The sequence below is a fragment of the Culex pipiens genome, chromosome 2 (assembly GCF_016801865.2).
Source record: "Culex pipiens pallens isolate TS chromosome 2, TS_CPP_V2, whole genome shotgun sequence".
Lineage (NCBI taxonomy): Eukaryota > Metazoa > Arthropoda > Insecta > Diptera > Culicidae > Culex > Culex pipiens.
The window spans coordinates 105,817,501-105,830,400 of record NC_068938.1 but is presented as its reverse complement, the minus strand read 5'-3'; the positions used below and the strand labels follow the sequence as shown (position 1 = coordinate 105,830,400).

General features: G+C 35.4%; 1 pseudogene; it reads right to left on the bottom strand.

Moving 5' to 3' along the window:
• Positions 1–8,369: 8,369 nt before the first annotated feature.
• LOC128092656 (cystathionine gamma-lyase-like) lies at positions 8,370–9,869 on the bottom strand (annotated as a pseudogene).
• Positions 9,870–12,900: the final 3,031 nt, after the last annotated feature.

Genomic DNA, 12,900 nt, shown 5'->3' with positions numbered 1-12,900 from the left:
TTTTGAGGGTCTTTCGATTACCTTTCTAACGATAGATCGGATGATGGATCCGGGCATTGTTCACATACAGATAAGTGAGTTCCGGCTTCAAAAAGGTAAACATTAGGTCTATTCCCGTACTTGCAGAATTGCAGAATTTCTGCAGCTTCTGCAGAATTCTGCAGCCAGCATAAGTCACTTTTTTGCAGCACGTTCCCGTACTTTTCAGCTCGCTCTCTTCATCTCTCTCTTTTGCAGAAGTTCTGCAAGGAGAGAAACCGTAAAACTTTTACCTGGGTAGCGCGTTCCAGTACTTTTTCTGCAATATTGTACACACTCAAATTGGGTATTGAAGTTTTTTAATTATTTCAAAATATTAAAAAAATGGTTCACAAAAAAAGCAATTGAAAGAAGTTTACCTCTATAACGGGGATATTATTTTTTATGCAGTACAACATTTTATTTAAAAAATCAAGGATGTATTATTTATTAAGTAACTAGAAAAAAAAATTATGCTTAGGTAGAAATTAATATTAGAAACAACACATTTTTTTTACATTAGGTAAACAATTTAACAAATGAGAACTTTTTTTATATTAGGTAAACAATTTAACAAATGAGAGTGGCAGGTACGTTTAATAAATATGATTTAAAAAAGACAAACAAAGGTTTTATATAGAAGGGACCAAAAACACATGTTTTAATTGCAGAATGTTTGAAAGATTATTCATAATAACATAAATAAATTATGACTGGATGTCACATGAAAGAACAACGGTGACGCAGCGAAATTGACAAATTTAATAAAGTGAATCAAAAACTCAAAATTTTTGAAACACTTAAATTAAGAAATCCATAATTAAAAATATATAAAAAAAAACTAATATTTTTAAATTGAGAAACTTTCAAAAAACTTAAACCAGATATTTGAGAAATTTAAAAATGCAAATAATTATATCAGAAAAATAAAAAAAATCACAAAATCAAAGCTTAAAAATTCAAATAATTATAAACTAAATATTTCAAAATGTTTAAAATTTCAAAAGAATCCTAATTTTAAAAATTCAAAATAAAAAAATAAAGGTTGAAAAAAAAATCGAAATAAAAAAACTAAAGTTTGAATATTTATGAGTTCAGAACACCAAAAATTCAAAAGCTACAGTTAAAAATAATAAGATAGAAAACTAATGAAATTATAATTTCAAAAATAAGTAAAACTAAAAAATTCTGTAAATCAAAAAATTTAAAACTCAAACATAAATAAAATAGAAACAGTCCAAATTTCCAATCTCTAGATCTCTAAATTTAAGTTTCTAACCTGAAAAAAATCCAAAAATGTGTGTTCCTTATGATTCAAGATGCCGAAGAATTTAAGAATTTAATAATTTGAGAATATAGGAATTTAAGAATTCAAGAATTGCAGAGTTGCAGAGTTTTAATTTCGACAAAATTACATCAATTTTTTTTGTTCATATAAGAATACAAATCGGTAGCACCGTTAAAGGTACAATTTATTATTTGCCAATTAAATTTACCTATTACCAAAATCAATTTCCTAAACAAATATTAATTTGAAATTATTAAACTCAAAAGAAATGTGTCTTTTAAAAGTAAAAAAAATGTTTTTATAGTACATTTTTTTTGTTGAGGTACTAGCCGTGCTGTAATACTATGGCTTAAGTTATAATTTTTTTTATCAGGTAAAAATTATAACACTAAAAAAATCGCTTTATCATTTACATGAATGGACTAAGCCTGAAATCGTTAACATAAAAAAGCGTTCTCAATAAAACCAGACATAAAAAAACTACCCCAAAATCATTTATTATTAAAACTAATAATAAAGTGCTTGATTTCACCCAACTTGCTAAATTTATGTAAGCGTGTACTCAATATCCATCACACCAAATTGCAGGAACTTTTCAACAAGAAAGATAAGAGAGAGCTTGCAGAAAAGTACGGGAACGGTTTTGTTGCAACTTCTACCTCTCTCACTGCAGAAGTTCTGCCTGAGAGAAAAGTTACTTTTGTTGCAGCAAAGTACGGGAACGCTCTGCTGTCGTTTTTGTGCAGAATTGCAGAATTGTGCAGTACGGGAATAGACATATTATCACATAAGAGGTTAAAACATGGGACAGAATGGCCAATTATCAAAAATGAATATAAGTTAATATACTTGAAAGAATATACCGATAAAGCTTCGGACAATTGATTCACCTGACACTAACTAAAACTAGTTAAATTATCACAATCTTGCTATAACTCATTACATAGAGCTCCTATAACTTTGATGTATTCGTCAAAGTTGTTTGTTTTAGTATTTTTGACAACTTCTCTTAACTTGACTCGTCAAAAATCGTAATTTTTTATAGTTTTAGACATATCACTGTTTTCGGGGACGTTTTCATAAAACTTGGGACCTCTGATTTTCAAAGATATATAGAGATTTTGCATCTTAGATAAAGTTTGTGGAAATTTACTGCTCCATCAATAAACTCCGTGTACACTTTAGAGGGGGAATGGGTTTAGACAATTGTGATCATACAGAGCTGTTCTCTAGAATTTCGCAAGGAAAGCCATTAAAATTTTATTTTTGTATTTTTCGATTTGTATGAAACTTTGTCCTTCGAATCCTTATGTCCAGATAAGCATTTTGCATCATTAGTGTCTTCGATATTCTAAAAAAATCTATACAATTTGCTTTTTTGGACATTGTTGATCCGACCTTTTTGCTATGGTTTTACCATGCAGAGAACTTTTTTATTCGCAAATAAAATCGTCAATACTTAGATATTTTGGGAACAAGTGATTGCAAAACAACTGGACAGGTGTTGGGGCTACCTGCTGAAATCAAAGATTGGCCCATCACAAGGCTATATTCCAAATTTGAGCTCATTCTGACCGCGGGAACACTCCCTCTAATCGCTTGAGGGATGGGTTACCGTGGTCAGAAGAGTTCAAATTTAAAATTTAGCCTGGTGATGGGACAATCTTTGATTTCAGGATCCCCTAGATAGCCCGGATTTGGACCACCCTAGTGTATAATGTATTTTAAAACACATTTTCCATTAAAGTGTTGAAATCATGGTTCGTTATTTCAATTATTGTACTTTTATTTTTTTGCCCTGCCCTTTGTTCAGAGTCGAAGAACATGAGCTTCACAAAATATTTGCAACGGCCTTTATTTCTCAAAACTAACAACTTGCTTGATTTTGGGTTCGATTCTCATCTGCTCCAACCTTCCATCGGATGAGGAAGTAAAATGTCGGTCCCGGCCTTGGTTGTTGTTAGGCCGTTAAGTCATTCCAGGTGTAGGAGTCGTCTCCATGCCATAAGTACAAGCAACGCACCAAACCAAGCCTATTCCGGTGGAATCGCTGGCGGCGGTTGGACTCGCAATCCAAAGGTCGTCAGTTCAAACACTGGGGTGGAAGGTTCCTTGGAGTAGAAAGAGGTTAAGGTGTTCTCCCCATTCAAGCATTCGGACTCCTAGGTTCGAGCAGAAACTTGCAATAGAGACCACAAAAGACCCGGGGGTCGTCAATGTGGATGGTTTGTTTTATTTTTTATTTTTGAACGACTTGCTAAATTTCATTACCCAATGACACACTTTTTTACAACCCGTCAAAGCTCAGTGTGCTTCCGCTAATTGGATACAAATGATAACTCGAGATCAATCTTGGACCAATAAATTACATTCGGTTTCACTTTCAATCAGCTTTATTTCCCCTTTTTCATGCTGTTATTTTAGCTGCATTTTCCCCCGATTGGCAGTATCACGTTCACTAGCAGCAACCTGACCCAATCAGCCCATCAGAATGGTGTGTAGGGCTGAATGAATCCAGCGTGAATTGAACTGGATTATGAAACATTAAAGAGAGTTCCGCCGGGTGCATGCGGCGACAGATCAAAACAAATTTTAAATACAAAAAAAACGATGCAGAAGAGTGGAATCGCACTAATTGATACAACGCTCTGGTCACGTCTGGGTTTACAAATAAATAAAAAAGTGGTTAACCAATAGCCGTGTGGATTTAAATTCAATTAACGATACCATCAATGGAAGTGTCCCGGGGAATCAAGTGCGGGCGAATGTCATCCGATAGTCGGTCGCGGTCGGTGAATGATGTTGATGGTGAATGAGTCTATTAATTTATTGAATTGAAGCTGGGTATAATATGTTGCTAATAAATCTTGACTGGAGGGGTTCTGATTTAAAACGCTACGTTAGAGAGCTAGATGTGCAAAATGTGGAGTGGAAATTTCAATTAAACAGGCATACTCAATTGAATTACATTCAAATTGATAATGCTGTCTCAATTCATTTAAAAAATAATTAAGTGCATGGAGTTATACTGGAATTTGTTTTGTTATTCAAAATTCACTTGCATGTATCAAATAGCACTAAGTGTAAAATTTCTGTAACGAAGTGATTCAGTAAAATGTAAACCAAATCCTAAAAGCTTAAATCGCACAACTTAGGCAACCTACGCAACTCTCCTAGCAACAGTGAAGTACTAGATCCAAAGCACCATCTATCTTTTCCTAGCCGAAGCTAGCGACCATGCGTTTGTCTAGCGTAGGACTATCCCTCTTGCGTGTACACACGCGTGGAATGGAAAGAAACGATCACGCGTCTCAAGCGAGCAGCACGTTTTCCAACCGTCATGTTCGATTCGGTTCATCAACTATGCGCAAGTCCAGCGCACAGTCTCTGATTTGACTTTAAACGACTGAAAATAAACTTTTTATTGTGAATGTTTTTTGTTAAAAATTATGATTCAAGCGAAAAATGTTGTATCCTTGTTCGCAATTTTCAGACTTTTTGTTTTAAAATACTACGTCACTCAGTTACGTTAATATAGTCTAGACTCGATTATCCGAAGCCTCTATTATTCCATGTCTAATCTAATCTAATCTAACCCTAGCGCAGCCAGTCTTTCGAGGGCATCCTGGAAAATGCCTTAGGTTGATTAACGCCTAGCATCCTCTTGTCATTATTAACAATTGCAGTGCCCCATTGCATTAGATTGCTTTGAAACATCACAAACGTTAAAGCGGCCAGGCCAACTGCGTAAAGTTTACCGCAAAGATGATTCGTTGAATTGGATTGAGTTTGAGCACGAATGTTCAAACAACAACACATTTCTGAATCGACAGGAGAGGAAGAAACGTGGGGATCCCCCGCTCACGTTCCTGTTTGTTTAGGCAATTTATCGTTGGGAGCCACCATGCTAAGAAGTTTGGTGCTCCGGGACCCTCTAGGATGGGACATAGTATTTCCACAAATGCCCTGGACACTATTTGCCGTGGTTATAGCGTTGGTTATATTCCATGTTTCGATTATCAGAATTTCTTTAATGTGAAGGATTAAAATCACCTTTGGAGAATCAAATGATGAAATATTTCTATTTTTTCTTGTGAGCAATTGTGAGCTGGATTCTTGAAATGAACTTTAATATATTTTTTGGCTCAAACTTTGAACAGGACTCATGTTGCCGATTTTAAAATTGATTTTTTACTTGTAATAAATGTCCCAAAATCCTGATTACCGCATGATTTTCAAGTTATTGCTATTTTAAAGCCCAATTTATGGTTAGAATTGGAATATTTCGGTTTGTTAGGCCGTTGCAATTATTTTTTAAACTTTATTGTCACCACCCCCCTCCGTCTAAAACGGCCCGAAAAATCAGGGGACAATATAAAAATTATTCAGAAACTTCAACATTTTTCTGGAAACAGAAGTTTAATCAACTGAAAACTATATGAAACACATTTTCCTGGAAAATTGAACTTTTCAGCACTTGTATCGAAATGTGAAAAAATAAAAATTATTTTGTTTTGAACTTGAACCTTCAATTTAATTTAGGGGAGAGTGGGGAGACTTGATCCCCGGGGACACTTGATCCAAAGCCTGTATCTCGTCAGCATGTGGGTAAAACAATTAGCTTTGTTCTAGAAAGTTGTGCGAAATTGACTAAAACTCATTGTAGAAAACAAAGAAAAAAATTAAAAAAATGTTTAGATTGAGTAACACCCATTTTTCTAAAAAGTGCTGCAAAAACTTCCAAGAGATCTTTTTTCTTTGTTTTGATAAGTATAGAAAACACTCAAAAATTATTCAAAAAAAATTTTTTTATACATGAATTGTTTGATAAACTTATCAACTACGAAACCCTTACGCATTTGACTTTAAATTTAACGTCTTACTATTTTTACAATCAATTGTTTAAAAAGGTGCTTTTAGGGAGACTTGATCCCTGCATTTTTACAGTCACTCGAATCTGCCTCAAGATTAAATAATTGGGCTGGGTTTTCGTACATAGTTTCCTTTAGTATAGTTGTACATAACTTACTGCAGTTTGAACAATTTTTCAAAAGTTGTGTAAACAAAAATTACCAGCTTTTGTAAACATGCTCAATTTTGGTCTAAAAAAGAAAATTTTAAGTTTTTAAATATTCTGCATGCTAAACTTGTTATATTTTGAACACAAACGTACAGGTTTAATGTGAAATTGCTGTAACTTATAGAAAATTAAAAGTTTGGATGAATAAGAAACATTTTGCTTAAGATTTCCTCAAAATGTTGAAAAGGGGATCAAATTACCCCCAACATTTTGAAAATGCCTGTTTAAAACATTTTTTTAAAATACCATTCAAGAAGCGTTTTCCGGAATTGCAAAAAATGTTGTAAGCAACTCATTGTAAAACTTGATTTTATCAGCACGATTCGTTGTTGTTTGTTTGTTGCATAAACTACTATTTCGATATTTCAGCTAATATATATGAAACAAGCTTTACCCGACAAACTTCGTTCTGCTTTTATCCGTTTTTTTGACGTTTTCAACTGTTTTGCCTATTCAGCCTCCTGAGATCAAAATTTGATTTTACGCAACTTTTGCCATACAATCTGCAGATCTCCTGAAATCGGTTCCAGAGTGGCCAAAGTTGTCACTTTTTGGCGTAAGAACCTTCCTTGGACTTATACAAACCCAACACAACAAAGAACAAAACCGTCGAAATTTTTTATATATATAGATATATACAAGCCTTACCCGAAAAACTTCCTCTTGTCTTTTTTTTAGTTTCTTGACGTTTTTAGCTTGTTTGCGTATTCAGTCTCCTGTGATCAAAAGTGGATTTTACGTAAATTATCCCATACAATCTGCAGGTCTTCCGGAATAGGTTCCAGAGTGACCAAAGTGTCAATTAGTTAGCATATAAACTATCCTTGGGCTTATACGAACCCAACGCGACAAAGAGCTCCTCGATCCGGTGCTCCGTATTGAACTGATTCGCGTTCGAACAAAACCGTCGAAAATGTTGACATCGCTAATTACGATTTCTTAGATCACTTTAGAAAATCGGGTGACGAATCAGCTACATTTCGTTTAAAATCACTCTAACTAAATAACAAAAAAAAAACAACTTCAGTCCATACGTGGGTTCATAATTAAGTTCTACGACTCAAAGCTAGACAGCGAGAAAAAATCGTGGTTAGGATATCCGATTATTCTATTAATCGAAGCGTTTTTTTTCGAGGACTTCGGATAGTCGAGTCTGGACTATTCCATACTCTCCAATAAAGTTTCTATTCTGATTCTTGACCTAATATTAGAGAAATTCACAGTCCCCCTTAAATCTTCCACTTCTATTCTTTTGATTTTCCTCGAGTCCCAAATTTACGAGGAATTTTCCAAATCTCGACGGCGTCGTTTTACTACCTTTTTGTTACTTTCCCAATAAATTGCTCCCTCTCCATAATATTGCGTCAGCATTGACTTTTTTTTTGCTGCTATTCGCCGTACGCATATGTTTTACGCTTGGAGGGTTCGGGCAATTTATTGGTGGGAAATTTTCCGCTCGATTACCGTATTTTGGGGCATATAATCAGGCACGCACAAACGCACGAGCGCGCCAAAAATTGGCAATGCTTAGTTCCGCCAATTATCGCCGCGCGCCTTTTGCGAGGGCCCTCTTCCGCGAGGGGAATGTTTTCCTTTCCAGGTAATTTGCCTGGATTTGAGTTCTTTTGAACTGAGGCGGGTTTTCTGACACGAGCTTCGATACTATCTCGTTCGCGAAATGATTGATTGTGGTGGGTGCGTCATTATGAATAATTTGCATATGTGCTGCGATATGCGAGCATAACGCGAAATTCTGCTAAATGCAATGTATGAACCTTTAACCGCACCACGTGGGGCAGCAACGCGCCCTATCGGTGCCATTTGATCTGGCAAATTGAACTGCCGGTGCCGTCAGCTATCGACATCGTATCGTGATTGCACCACACACGGGTCAAAAGTGTGCGTACACCACATGCTGCGAAAATGGCACAATTTGTGCAACAGGTCATCAAAGGGGTGAACTTTGAGCGATGTGGTGGTCTATATCGTGAAACGTGCATCAGTTTACCAAATATGTTATCAAATATTTATTTGTGGCTTAATAATCTGTATTCTAAATTTTCGCCAATGCTTGCTCCAAATCTTCTATCAAATCATCAATATCTTCAACTCCGACTGACAATCTAACCAGTCCGTCAGCGATTCCATGCGCATCTCGTTCTTCCTGTGTAAAACATACAAAGGTCATCAGAGCAGGTGATCCGGCAAGACTTTCAACGCCACCCAAGCTCTCGGCTAGCGTGAAGACCCGCAACGACTGCAAAAACATACTGGCCTCTTCCAGACCTCCCTTGATAACAAAGGAGACCATTCCACTGTGACCATAGCTTTGCTTCTTGGACAGTTCGTGTTGAGGATGTGATGGCAATCCAGGGTGAAGGACACGGTCCACTTTCGGGTGACCTTCGAGGAATTCTGCGATGGCTAAAGAGTTCGTCTTGTGGCGTTCCATACGCAAGGCTAGGGTCTTCAAGCCACGATTAACCAAAAAACAATCAAATGGTGATGGAACGATTCCGGTTGCTGAAATAAAGTTAAAATTATGTCCTGATTCTTACTAGTCCTATGCCCTTGAAGGCATTACCGGTCTGAAGAAACTGCAGCTTCTGGTAGAGGGATTTGTCGTTCATGATTGCTGCTCCCATGACTACATCGTTGTGTCCGTTCATGTACTTGTCTGCTCCCAGATCCAACGGTCTTTGCAAGTACGGCGAAAGGAAGGTATTGTCAACAACGACTACCTGGTATACAAAAATATCGATGACAAGCTTCAACTTAACAATTATTCGACTAACCCCTGGAAACTTGTGGGCAACCTTACACACAGCTACAATGCCCACCACCTTTAAAAGAGGATTCGTTGGAGTTTCCAGCCAAACCAGCCTTGTGTTCGGCTTCACTGCGGCCTCCACATTGTCTAGATCAGCCAGATCAACAAAGTCTACGACTATGTTCAACTGACGGGCGATCTGCACAAACGCCACATTAGTACCGGATACAGGTCACGTTCGGCAAGGATGTGGTCACCGGACTTGAGCATCGTTATAACAGCGGTAAGTGTACCCAGTCCAGATGAGAATGCCAGCCCGAACTTGCCGTTGTCCAGCTATGCCAGACAGCGCTCCAAGACATCCCGGGTAGGATTCTTGAAGCGGCTGTAGATGAAACCCTGCAAAAAAAAAAAAAAGAAAAAACTTCCTTGTTTGGAACTTTAATTACAAGTTCGCCCAGAATAAAGCTTACAGCGTGCTGATTTGGACCATGCTGTTTGTAGGTCGAACTTATGAATATCGGTGGGACAACGGCCATGGAATTCCACTGATCCGGGTCATGTGCCTCGTGAATAGCCTTGGTGGCAAAGCCTTTGGGTTGAACGAGGAAGTCATTTTTGTTTTTGGATCTAAACGGTATACATTTTCATTATAAGGATGATTTCAAGCAAACCGACACAGTGTACCTTATTGTATCTTTCTGAGAAGACATTGTACACGTATATCTAAATTACAGCTATAATGTTAAAAAATCGCAAGCTTGACCGAGAAAACTCTACCACCCTCCGAAACACTTATTCATCGACTGATTCCATGTACTAAATAAAAATCCCGGGAATTCCCGGGAAATTTGAAATTTAACGAAAATTATTCTGATCCAGTTTCTGATTTATATTTTGCAACAGAATTGTATAGAACAGCAACTTTAATGGTCAAATGAGTGCGAGGGTCAATCAATGGCTTGACTGCTTGTAAAAAATCATGCAACTTTAAAAAAAAAACTAATTTTTATGTTGATTTTCAAATCGTACCAAATCAAATAAAATATTTTTGATATTTTTTGTTGCGAAGTTTTTTTTTAATCAACGTATTTGGACAGTGAAAATCAATGATTCACAACAATAAAATTGCATTTAATTTTTTCTCAGTGACTATAAAGTTGAAATGAAATAAAAAATCATGCAGAAATAATGTTTTTCATGGCAAATAACTTATTCCAGAACAAGTATTTTTAACATGTAAATAAATAGATAATCATTGAATTTGCCTTAAAAATCTAATTTCTAGCGCAATTTACCTTGAAACCCTGCTTCATGAATTAACCACTCAAAGTTTTAAAATATTTGAAGCGAGTTTTTGGAATACATTTGCATTCTTTGGATAAATTTCGTATGATACGAAGTTGTTTTTTTTTATTGATTATTCATGGTTCCATTTATGGTATGATTTTAGTTGTCTAATTATATGGCCTAATAAATCAGATTAAAATAAGTGTAAAGTGGTTGAAATTAAACGATATTTTTTTCATATTTAATCCTCTTACGCCCTTGGTAACTTACAAGCTTCATATATTTTTTACATAAAACCGCAATTTCTCAAATACTTTTAAACAAATTCTTCTCGAGCAGCCCTTTTTGAAAAAATTAATTATATCAAAACAAATCTCAATTTTGATCTTGGCCGAAAGAGGTGAATATCTTATTTTCAAATGATACAACAAAAAAATCGTTGAAATAGTCTGTCGAAAATAAAAAAGTTAATATTCATTCCATAATAGCGTCATTTTTGTTGCCCAACTATTAGCAGTTTTGAATGCTTCAGAAATAAATATTATCTGAATTAAACCTTGACATGAAATTTACAAACAAACTGAGTAGTTCAATATGACCAGTACATTAAAATGAATAAAATCAAATCAGGTTCTCTCATTATTATTTGTGTTTAATTTCAAAACATTGGTGCCAAAAAGGCAGCAAAATATATACTTACGCTTGTATTTCGGGAATTCCTGGGAAATTTACAAATTTCCCGGGAAACGGGAAATATTTTTTTCCGGGAAATCCCGGGAATTCCGGATTTTTTTTTTCCGGGACGGGAAATTGGACGCTCTAATGCCGTGTCTTCCGATCACAATGATATAGGAAGGGCTTATAAAGTCACAAAACAATTAATTAAGATTACAAAATCACAAAGAAACACCAATTACTCAACAAAAATTACTCTCAAGACACGAATAAATATGTAAGGCAAACGCTTGGCCTCGCCGCCTGCAATCGACGGAAGCAGGAAACACAATTGTCACTCTGTTATTTTGGAACACAATTACTACGACAAACTCAATCGGCGGCGTGCCTTCCGATCGATGATGATAAAGGATGGACTGTAATAATCATTGCTAGCAAGAAAAAAAGGACATCTAAAAACACGATCGATCCTGTCAAGAAACCGCGTTGCCCTACCGCCCTCATTCAATACACACAAATAACGGCAAAAATGCAAATTTTTTTTTTTTTTTTGGTTTTTAAAAATAGTTTATTTACCCATTGTTCGTGTTACAAACTATCATAACCTGCTCTTAACAAATGTTCAAACTATTTCCAAAAATAATCCTTATGTTTTTTCGCTCATTCCATCTATGCTCTCTTATTTCCTTTTTCAAAACAATTAATGACGGTTCTGATACTCTCAAATTGTAACTGATTGTTTTTACTGCAAGCCATAAAGCTGCCTTTTCTGATTCGCTTTCCTCATCGAGATCTAATTTAAGAATATCCTCTAAATCAACTACATTCATTTTATATCGATTTTGGACAATACGACTACTCCATTCCCACACTTCCTTTGCTCTTGGGCACTCTTTTATTCTGTGTGAATTAGAATCAATTCCACCACATTTGTCACATACAGCTGACGTCAAATTTCCAATATTGTAACTTAATAATTTTTCTTTGTTAGGTAACAAATCATTTACGAAACCAAACATTTTTGCACGATCTTTCATTTCGAGGAAGCTTTCACTACAATTTTTCCAAATTAAAGTCCACTTTAAACTCAATTTCCCTTCAATAGCTGGTGATTCACTATTAAGTGAAACAAAATAATTATACATCAATTTTACAGTATTTAAATTATGATTGGCAACAACTGCCTTCCCTTCATTCAACCATTCCCTTGCATTACGTGTAAGTTTCTGCGGTGAATCTAAATCTATCAAATAACTTTCATCCAGTTGTGTTCCATGTGCATTTAAATTATAAAAAATGTTTTTCAGAAATAATGCCTTAGATTTTGCTTCTGGATCAACAAGCCTAAGACCTCCCTTGAAAAAATCTAAATAAAGTTGTTTTCTATCTAATTTAAAAATGTATCCTTTCCAAATAAACTTGCCGCACGCCGATTTTATTTGAGCTAGATGGGAATTTGCAGGTGGAAACAATTGTGCAACGTACCATAATTTCGATAAAATATAGGTGTTCAAAACAATACATCTTTCGATGATGTTAATTTTCCTTACATTATGCTGAAGCATAGATAAATTGATATTAGTGACAAGTCGTTTATAATTATTATTCACAGTACTTGACCAACTTTTCTCAAATATAACCCCAAGAACTTTCAATGCTTCAGTCTCTTTGAATTTCTGTGGACCAACTTTAGCATTGTTCAACCTAAGAAATACTGATTTAGCAAAATTTAATTTAATAGATGCATACTTCGAAAATGAATCAATTACTTTTATAAAA